The following is an 11,816-nucleotide window of genomic DNA, read 5'->3' on the forward strand; positions in this document are numbered from 1 at the left end:
AACCTCTCTACAAAACAGAAACAGACTCACAGACATAGAGATCAGACTTGTGGTTGCCAAGGGGGAGATCGGGGAGAGGGATGGACTAGGAATTTGGGGTTGGTAGATGCAAACTGTTATTGGGTTGGCCAAAAAGTTCATTCTGTTTTTAGTAAAAATAAAAGACACATTTTTGATTTTCACCAAGAATTTTATTGAACAATGTATTCACTAACCAAACGAACTTTTTGGCCAACCCAATACAATTTAGAATGGATAAAAAACAAGGTCCTACTGAATAGCACAGGGAACTATATCCAATCTCCTAGGATAAACCATAATGGAAAAGAATTTTAAAAAAAAGAATGAGGGACTTCCCTGGTGGTACAGTGGTTAAGAATCCACCTTCCAATGCAGGGGATGCCGGTTCGATCCCTGGTCGGGGAACTAAGATCCCACATGCCAAAGGGCAACTAAGCCCTCACACTGCAACTACTGAGCATGTGAGCCACGACTAGAGAGCTTTGTGCCGCAACTACAGAGCCCGAGCACCACAACCATGAGCCCACGTGCCACAACAAAGCTCCTGTGCAACTAAGACCCGCTGCAGCCAAAAATAAATAAATAAGTAAATATTTTGTTCAAAATCTCAATAAAAAAAGAATGTGTATATGTGTATAACTGAGTCACTTTGCTGTACAGCAGAGATTGTAAACTGTAATCAACTATACTTCAATTAAAAAAACAACACACTGATTTCTGCAAGCCTCTCCCAGATCAAATAGTACTTAAATTCCTTTTTTTTTTCTTCCATTATTTCTCTGTCACTCTCTGATTTTGTAGATGTGCTGGCTCTGCTAGGGAGAAAGGATGGTACCTGGAATTTGATGTGAGGAGGACAAATGAGCCCTTTGTTGCCCTGCTCTTCTAAATTTCCACACCTCAAGCAAGTCTCAAACACCACACATCTATGTAACTCACAACTCTCTAATGCGATCTGTTGGAAATGGAGAAGAAGAGACACAAAGCAAAAAATTAAACACCGATGCTACCCTCATCCTTGGGCAGATACTCGCAAGGAGATTTTGCTTTTTATTATTATCCTCACCAGCTTCTCACCTTCTAATAGTATCTGTGCCTGTTTCAGGTTCATGGATGAAGCTTGCTTGTCTAATTACAGAGAAAAACTTGATTCAGAAGCATTCAAAATTTAAGAGTTTAAATATTTTTATATTAAATGCAAATTAAATTGAGACACTATTTTTCAGACTAATAAAGATATATGGAGTTGGCCCAGGTTTGGGAAATAGGACCTTACATACATTGCTGATAGGAATAAAGACGTTAAACTTCTTTGAAAGGAAATTTAACAATACCAACCATAATTTTATATGCATATAATATTTTTATGCTAATTAATATGTTTATGCTACAGATAAATTCACACTGTTTAAGGATATTTATTGGAGCATTGTTTATAGTAACAAAAAACTGGGAACAGCCTAAAAATCCATCTGTAGGAAGTGGTTAAAATACGGTACCGTCGAAAGAATGAAGCACCCTGTACATGCTGATGTGGAAAAATCTCCAAATCATATTACCGGATTAAAAGAGCTGAGTGCAAATCAATGTGTAAAAGCAAAGCGTACATTCAAGGCCAAGGATGTGCTATAGGCACTCTGGCACATCCTGTATACCATGGGCCTTCCTTCCAAGTGGTTGTACCTGTGCTAAATATTTTTAATGTTGCCCCTAGATAGCTATAGATTTAGACATTGATATCAATATCATGTAAATTTATGCTACATCGTAGATAGATAGGTGCTTGTTTGGCCTTAGGAAGCCTCTGGAAGAACACACAAGAAATTAATGACAATTGGGCTCTGTGGAGAGAAACACAGTGCCTAAGGTTAGAGAGGAACTTACTACCACTATTTACTTTTCTGTACCATTAACATCTTTATTATGTGCAAGTACTGTTTAAAAAAGTAATTATAACTCAGTTGTAAAAACAATAACCAGTAATATTAATAGAAGTTGAAGACAATTACTGCACCACCATAAAAATACATCCCAACTTTTTTCATGCAATGGCACGCATTGAAAATGATAATATTTGTACAGCCCACTGAAGTAATTGGTCAAGGATGGCTTCATGCAGCCTGGGGCTACTAGTCTGGGGCCCCAGTCACTGCAAGCCCCAGCCATGGCCTCCCAAGGATCAAAGAGATCTCATCACACCTGAATGCCATCTCTGCATACCAGAATGTCAATGGCACACCAGATGGAAAGTTCTAATCAAAACGGGGAAAAAAAAGAAAAACGGGAAAATGACACCATCTAAACATGGAGGAATGATTAAATTGGGTACATCTATTCAAAGATGTTTATATAAATCTTAAAAAGGATTATTATAAAAATGATTGTTTTAATACATTTGTATGTTAGCGTAACATATTTACAATACTTATACATTATTATTGCAACTGGGTAAAAATAAACATGCATTTTTGACAAGACTGGAAAGACAAAATTTAAATAGTTATGTTTAGGATTTGTTATAGGATTTTGTTTTTATTTTCAAAATGTCTTCAATGATGTTACGTTTTTTAAATAATGTAAAAATTTATCAACACACAAAGGCTAATAAGAGAAACTTCACTGAATTAAGATAATGTCTTAATCATGCCATTTTAGGGAAAAATTCTAGTTCAATTACTGGAATTTTTAAACTTAATTTTGCAAATTCTATATATGACTATTTTACTATTGGGCCAGTTTCCACATGTGGATCTTGATCAAAGAGAGGGAATAAGGTGATGATGAGTAAACAATTTTAACTTCCAACATAAATTTAAAGTCTTACTGGAAAATTCCCTGGTGGTCCAGTGGTTAGGACTCCACGCTTTCATTGCTGAGGGCGCGGGTTCAATCCCTGGTCCGGGAACTAAGATCCTGAAAGCCACGTGGCACAGCCAAAAATAAATAAATAAAGTCTTACCGAAGAGATTTCAGAGGACCTAAGACGAAGAACTGACTTTTGTCACATCAAGGTGGTTAGGCCACCACGTCACTCTACAGCTCAAAAGCCTCCTCCCATGATGTTCAGGGTGGAGCCCAGACTCCCATGGCCTGCCATTCAGGGACCTCTCCCATCTAGCACCCCTTCTTTTCAGACTTTACTCCCACTCCTACACTTCATGTGAGCTCTATTTACTGTACCCCGAGGATAAATGTACTTGTCTTCTAGCCTTGGCTGAAAGCTCTCCCCTCTCATTCCTATCTTCTCAGTTCTTTCAAGACTTTTTCCGTGAAGGCTTTTCTGACAGCTCCAATGCTGAGGAATCAATCTTTAAAAAAATGACAGCCCCATTGCCTGTACCCATCATTAGATACTGCCTTATAACATCTTTTGTACTGTTATTTAATCAGTCTTGGTTCCATATCTTGTCCCCTAGAAAGCAAATCCTTTGAAAGAAGTTATATTCCTAAGTTTCCTTGCACATCGTGGCAGCTCAGTGTTTACGGAATATTGCCTGCCCAGAATGGAGTGCTCTGCTTATTTTAGGCACTCAATAAGTACCTACCAAATGAATGACTCACATCTGTGACATTGTAATAGATAGGTTTTGTAGTCAGCTCTGTGCCTTTTAGGTAAAATTCATTGCTGCATAAATGTTCCCAGAGGTTACATTAAAACATGACCTGAATAGTAGTTACTGTGACTAATGCCAAAAGGGGAATTGGGGAAATCTACAGAGAAAAAAGATACCTTAATTGTTTCAATTAACGGAATAGCTCTTGACCTCAGATGTCCTCTAATTATGTGCGGTGATCTGGTAAAGCCATATATGGTGACAGCTTGTTATGGAGACATATCCATCAAATTTTCTATCCTGGCAGAGAGCCTCTGCAAGAAGCACTGGTTATTAAACATAAAACAATAGGTCACTGGTTAAGGAACTTAAGGCATTTTCTGTTTGAAGCAATTCTATGTACCAATCAAAAGTCATGTGGTATAAGAATATTCATTGACATGTAAAAATGATAAATGTAAGGCAGACACCAAGAACAGATTATAAATGAGCATATACACTATCATTCTGTCTAAATACATGCACACATATACACATAGTCATAGCATAGAAAAAAGATTGGAATAACCTACATTTTAGTGGCATTTATCTCTGGCTGAAAAAAGTTATTTTGGGGCTTCCCTGGTGGTGCAGTGGTTGAGAGTCCGCCTGCCAATGCAGGGGACGCGGGTTCGTGCCCCGGTCCGGGAAGATCCCACGTGCCGCGGAGCGGCTGGGCCCGTGAGCCATGGCCGCTGAGCCTGCGCGTCCGGAGCCTGTGCTCCGCAACGGGAGAGGCCATAAGAGTGAGCGGCCCGCATACCGCAAAAAAAAAAAAAAGTTATTTTTGTTTATTTTTTCTTTGTCCTCTTCCATGTTATTTAAATGCTTTGCATTAAGTCTCCGTTTCTTTTTGTAAATAAGGGAAATGCTAACTTTTTACATTACCATTTGATTATGTCAATTTTCTCTTCCGCCTGTCCTCTTTCTTACTTGCTTGTCCCCTCTACCCTCCATATAAAACTCAGCAAGCTTCTGTTGTTAAGTTTACAGACAGTCTGCCTACCTAGAAGGGTGGTTCAGATTGGAATGAGCAAACTCCTTGAAGAGCTCCAATTTTTCTTATTAATTTTTTAAAAAATTTATTTGTTTTTAGCTGTGTTGGGTCTTTGTTGCTGCGTGGGAGCTTTCTCTCTAGTTGCGACAAGCAAGGGCTACTCTTCGTTGCAGTGCACAGGCTTCTCATTGCGGTGGCCTCTCGTTGCGGAGCACGGGCTCTAGGCACTTGGCCTTCAGTAGTTGTGACTCGCGGGCTCTAGAGCGCAGGCTCAGGAGTTGTGGTGAATGGGCTTAGTTGCTCCGCGGCACGTGGGATCTTCCCAGACCAGGGCTCGAACCCGTGTCCCCTGCATTGGCAGGTGGATTCTTAATCACTGCACCACGAAGGAAGTCCCAAGAGCTCTTAACATCAAGGTGAGGTAAGCTGTTATTCCGCTTAAGAGGAAACCTGAGATCCCTGTTCACCTTTTTGGGTTTCATGATCTGTAACACCACAGTCCTTCCAGGAGCCTGACTCATAAGTTACTCGCCGAGGTAGGCAGGCAAGTTGTCTTTCTGGCCAATCTGACACCATCCCTACTCATGCCCACCACCATTTCCATACACACACAGGTAGATGTGCCCTCCACTCAGGTGTAGACAAACCTGGTGTGAACACAGTAAAGAAAACATATTAACCATAGAGCCACAGGCTGCTCTTCTGGTTTCCTCGGAAATAGGCAAAGCGAGTTACCTCAACATGATGCAGACTGACTCCAAAATCCAAAGAAATTTACCAAATATAGTGCCACTTTCTTAGCGGTAGGGAGCTTGAGATAAAGAACTTTTCTATAATATTTCTGTATTTCTAAATTTCTATATTATTAATATTAAAATCCCGTCTGGAATTTCACTGGGATGGCAAACCCCTGTATTTTCAGAATCTCTCTCTCACCTGTCACAGGGCACCTGCCACTTCCTGCTCTCCAGTTGCTGTTTTCACATTGTCATCACTGTAGGGCTAGCATCATGTCCTATAGATGCTGATGGTCAAGATCAGGAGTTGGCAAACTGCAGCACAAATCCAGCCTGCAGTTTGCTTTTGTAAATAGAGTGTTGCTGGAACCCAGCCACACTCATCCACTTACATATTGTCTGTGGCTGTTTTGGCGCTCCAACGGCAAAGTGGAGTAGATGCAACCAAAACCACGTGGACTAACATCCAAGGTATTTACTGTCTGGCCCTTTACAGAAAACGTTTGCCAACCCCTGGTCAAGATCCCTACAGGCCATGCGTTATGATCCAGAATCAGAATTGACATGACCCTAAACAAGAGAATTAAGTTGTGCTACTTATCCTTCAGGTGATGGCAAACCTGTTTATCTGAATGGAGAAAAAGCCTGCAGCCAGATCAGTAGCTGCAAACTGAATGCCGCAAGATACATTAATTTGCTTCATAAGGAGATCATCTCTGGAACCTCAACCAAATTGAAATCACCACCTTGTTAACTTTACCACAGTCCACTATCATTCTCCATTCTAACGGGAGAAATGGTAGGACATGATGGGGAAAAGAATGGGAGTATGACAGAAATCACCAAGTCTATGTCTTCCTGATCTTTGATACTGGCATGAATTCCTGCAGCTCCACTCAAAGTGCAGCTTTGATTCACATTTACAATTTTGTTAGGGAAGGGGAACATCAGTGGCATCCTCTTGGTCCTTCCTCCTACGGTAATTCTTTTTTTTTTTTTTTCCCGCTATGCGGGCCTCTCACTGTTGTGGCCTCTCTCGCTGCGGAGCACAGGTTCCGGACGCGCAGGCTCAGCGGCCATGGCTCACAGGCCCAGCCGCTCTGTGGCATGTGGGATCTTCCCGGACTGGGGCACGAACCCGTGTCCCCTGCATCGGCAGGTGGACTCTCAACCACTGCGCCACCAGGGAAGCCCTATGGTAATTCTTACTCCACGGTTCAGGGAGCCAATGTGGAGATTCTAGAGTTTGCTAAGGTCATGTATTCCAGTAATACTTTCAGGAACTGGAGTACCAGCCACAGGATGAGCTCGGGGTCCCACCCGGCCTACTGTGAGGTGAAGTAGGTCAGAACTCGATATATAATCTGCTCTCCATAAGCCTCCACTCCAGCAGATGGGAACAGCATTCCAGCAAGTTATAGTTTCAATCATAGCCAACTTCCAATAGTCTTTGAAAAGTCTGGATATTTCCCATTCTCCAGGGCACTGTTACTAGGGAAGCAGCTTCAGGGAAGGCCAGGAGGAAGGTTCAGAATGTGCATATTTGATAATACTATAGCATCTTTCCTAAGGAACCCAGCCTCCACTCCAATCAAGGAGCTCTGGGAGTGCCAACTAACTCCTCCTGACTATCTAGCAAGGTGTCTTGATTGAGGTCTCTAAACGTGCATTTGGGGAGGGTGGGATGTGATATCTTAGTGGCAGATCCACTGCTTACACTCCTGGAAACCCCACGGTAAAATGTAGCCCGAGTTGTCTGTGGATTAGCCATTCCCTAAGATCTGTTCATCACGTTTGAACTGCTGCTTCATATCAAAACCATGCTGGCTTTACTCCTGGTAGTGAACTACTACCACCTGGGGAATCCACCCCAGACTCCTCCAGCCCCACAGGGATCAGAAAGCCCACTTCATGGGCAACTCCTGTGAGCAGCATTCAGAGCCCGTTGGAAAATTAGTAAATTACTAATTGCAAGGAACACGGGTTCGAGCCCTGGTCTGGGAAGATCCCACGTGCCACGGAGCAACTAAGCTCGTGCACCACAACTCCTGAGCCTGCACTCTAGAGTCCGTGAGCCACAACTACTGAGTCTGTGTGCCACAACTACTGAAGCCCGCGCACCTAGAGTCCATGCTCCACAAAAAGAGAAGCCACCGCAATGAAAAGCCCTCGCGCCACAACAAAGAGTAGCCCCCACTCACCGCAACTAGAGAAAGCCCACACATAGCAACGAAGACCCAACGCAGCCAAAAATAAATCAAATAAAATAAATAAATTTATAAAATTAAAAAAAATAGATTCTGGGCCCTGTTGGAGACATTTGATAGATCTAACTCAGCACGTCTATCACTTGAGTCCCTTCCTCTATGCTATGCCAAGGAATTTCCAGCCCTTTGTCACCATTTAGCATGAGCCAGCATTTGGTGCAGGTTTGGGCTGGGCAACCAAAGTTTGCATTAGGACCGTGCCCACGCTAATACATTCTACACAGAATGTCTGCTGAGTAAATCCGTATCGATCGATTTGGACTGATTCAAATTCATGTTTTGCCCTCCTTGATCAAGCATACTCAAAAGTCATTCCCACAGATATTTGCCCCATTTTTGTAGAATTTGTTGATTCTTGTGACATCCTGGAATATAACTACTGAACTCTTCCACTCTGATTCTACAGTTTACTCTTGGAGACCATATTGGGTTATCAGGGAAAATGGTTATCAGTAGAAAATACTAAAGCATTGGACAATGAGAAAAACGCTAACTTGCTCCTGAAAGGGAGTATGGCTTTTTTAGAAGAAAGGGAAAAAGAAAGAAGGAAAGAGTGTGGGGAAAAGTTCAGAAGGGTTTCAGAATTTAGGACTCCCAGTCCCCTATATACCCCTAGATTGCTCTATTTCAATTATGGGAATCCTTACTCTTCCCTCACTTGTGCCATTACTTGGACATTAAAGTAAGGAAGACAGCATTTTCAGCAGTAGACTTTGATTTTCAGGGATCTCATTCTACAGCTGCAAGCAGGAAGTAATTATTTTATCATGGTCACATAAATATTTTGAGATTCATCCTATTCCTTGAAGACTTTAAAATTTTGAACATGTCCTTTCCTTGCATCAAATTATCCAATTATCCATCTTTTAAAACAGAGCCCTGACATTTCCCACTGCCCAGGGGCTAGGACAGCCACCTTTCCCAGAACTTTATGGCTCTGGACACACAGTCCCACACAATACAAGTGTTCACCTGATTGATCTATTTCACTACTAAGTACTACAGCCTGCTATATTCTGTCTTGAAATCTGAATGGAAGTCTAACTGCCTTCTACCCAATTCTGAACTGAAAAGCAATTCCAAATACCCACCTCGTATCCCCCAGCATTTATTGCTTGAAACACATTCTCTGAGAGTGAAAAAGTTGGAGTTCTTCCGTCATAAGCAATAGAAACTAGCTCTGACCAACATAAAGGAATAATAAGGGGTGTTTTGGAAAAGTACTGGTTGACTCCCGGTACTGAAGAATAGGCTGAACTATCAGAAACCAATGCTCCAAGGTCACAGTAGCAGCCACTCATGCACCTTCTTTCCAAATGCTGCCACCAGTTAATGAAACAGTAATTTCATTCCATCCACATGCGTCTCTACTCAAGGTCTAGATTTCTAGGAGAAAGTCTGCTTGGTTGGGCCTCTGCATATGCCGATGCCTGTGATTGGAAGGGGGCATTCTGCAAATAAGGGATGCTGATCAGAACAAAATTCAATAAATAAATACTGTACCGATCTTGCAGAATTGTTACAAGGATGTGAAATGTTTGTAAAGCATTTAACAGAGTTCCTGGAACTTGCTAACTATTATTATTTCTATCATTATCCACAAACCTGATACCTTCCTTCCTCTTTGGTGAGTGACTGCACGTTACTGTGGGGAACTGCTTTCCTCCATACATACAGCTAACCAAATTGCTCCCTCAGTATTCATTGATCACTTCATGAACACTCGTGCTTTTATACTTTTGCTCATGATGAACCCCAGTTAGAATATTCTCCTTCATTCATTTGATGTTTCTAAATCCTATTTGCCCCACATTTTTCAGAAAGTCTACCACATACACTTACTGCTTATGTCACTCATTAGATAATAAGTGTATTTTAGAAAATCTTTTATTTATCCACTCTGTCTCCCTGACTAGATTTCAGGTCACTTGAGGGCAGAGACCATCATAATACAGTTTTGCATTCCCTGATCTAAGCTGTGCTTTTACATATAGAAGTTGCTCAAAAAAAATGTTTTTGATTTTCAATATCCATCCCTCCTTCTCTCTTAGAAAAAGAAATTGGGAGACCTCCTGTATAGCACAGAGAACTCTACTCAATACTTTGTAATGACTTACATGGGAAAAGAATCTAAAAAAGAGTGGATTGGGAATTCCCTGGTGGTCCAGTGGTTAGGACTCCATGCTTTCAGTGCTGAGGGCCGGGGCTTGATCCCTGGTCGGGGAACTAAGATACCACAAGCTGCACTGTGTGGCCAAAAAAATAACAATAAAATAAAATAAAGTAAATAAAAATAAATAAAAATTTAAAAATAAAATAAAAAAGAGTGGATATACATATATGTATAACTGATTCACTTTACTGTACACCTGAAACTAACACAACATTGTAAATCAACTATACTCCAATAAAAATTAAAAAAAAAAGAAAATGAAATTGGGTAATGTTCTCAGGTAAAAAACTAAATTTTCCAACTTTGCATCTAGGTGCATCTAGTACATTTTAGAAATTAAGATGTAAGAAGAAAGTGTTATGCCCTTCTGATGTCATTCTGATCTGGATGTAATGCCTGGAGCTCCAGCAGCCATCTTGGACCTTAAGTGAGGATGGAATCCAGGTTTGGTAGAGAATAAAGATAGGAAGTTACTGGGTCCCTGATGTTTCTTAGAGCTGCATACTAGTCAGCCCTGGGCTGTCTACTTCTGAATGGTCTTCGTAAAAGAAAAATAAATTTGTATCTGTTTAAGTCACTGTTTTTGAAAGAGGTAGTGGGAAATGCTCTGTTACAAGTAGCTGAATACAATTTCTAAATGATACAACCACATTAGAAAATTAGAAATACAGACCAATTTTTAAAAATTCTTGTTACTTAGTACTAAGTAATTAAGTTTGTTTTATTTTTAACACTCTTATGTGAAAATCTCTTAAAAGCTTTTATGATCTCATGACTTGTGTAGTAGGCTGAATAATGGTCCCCCAAAGATATTCGCATCCTAATTCCTGGAACCTGTGAATATTATCTCAGGTGGCAAAAAAAGATCTGTGTGTGGCATATGTGATTAAATTACGTATCTTGAGAATTTTCCTATATTATCTGGGTGGGCTCTAAATGTAATCACAATTGTCCTTATGAAAGAGAGGCAGAACGAGATTTGCCACACACAGAAAAGGAAATGGCAATGTGACCACACAGGCAGAGGTTGGAGTGATGTGACCACAAGCCAAAGGATGCTGGCAGCCAAAAGAAGCTGGAAGAAGCAAGAATGGATTCTCTCCTGGAGCCTCCAGAAGGAGAATAGCCCAGCCCACACCTTGATTTCATCTCAGTGATATTGATTTCAGACTTGGCTTCCAGAACTATGAAAGAATAAATTTCTGCCATTTTAAGCCACCAAGTTTGTGTTGATTTGTTACAGCAGCCATAAGAAACTGATACAGCTTGAATTACTTTTCTGCTTCTCTTTCAATGAGGAACTATACTTTCTTCCACAAACCACCTGTTGTCTTCTTAACTCCTACCTCCCAACATCTCACACCTGGCATATTATAGATGTCCAAAATATATTTGGTAAATGTGTGAGTCCACACATTTTCTTTTTGTCCACCTAAGATACAGTATTCCACAACATACACATGATTAGCCGTCAACTGCATGACACAGATTAACAACTAGCATACTGGGGGAGTGCACAAAATAAATTTAAAGAATAGACTGGTTTTGTAAGGATCAAGTGTCCACAAAGTTTATCACTGAAAAGAATGTGACACTGCAGGCAGTTTGAAGTGGGGCAAGGACTTTGGGCTTCCTCCTTACAGGCAGTGGAGAGTCACTGAAGGCTGTTGAGCAGGAAAGTGACGAACATGAAGGTGACCTTTGAAGGAGATAAGGCTGGTGGCCCAGTGTAACATAGGCTGCAGGCGGATGGCTGCTGGCAAAAAGAACCCGCTGGGGATATTGCAAAAATGCATGCAGCAAGCAACGACCAAGTCAGGGAGAAGCAGTGGAAATCATGTTCCATGAGGGAACTTGTAAAGTGAAAATTGACAGGACGTTGATTTGGGAGATAAAAGCCAATGCTACTCTTAGCTATAGCTATCCAGCTCTACTCCCTAGTTACATAACCTGAGAGAATTAATTAACTAACTGCTCCACACTTTGTTCTCTTCATTTGTAAAATAGTAGGAAGATTAAAAAAAAAAA

Source organism: Globicephala melas, chromosome 4 (genome assembly GCF_963455315.2).
Source record: "Globicephala melas chromosome 4, mGloMel1.2, whole genome shotgun sequence".
Classification (NCBI taxonomy): Eukaryota; Metazoa; Chordata; class Mammalia; order Artiodactyla; family Delphinidae; genus Globicephala; species Globicephala melas.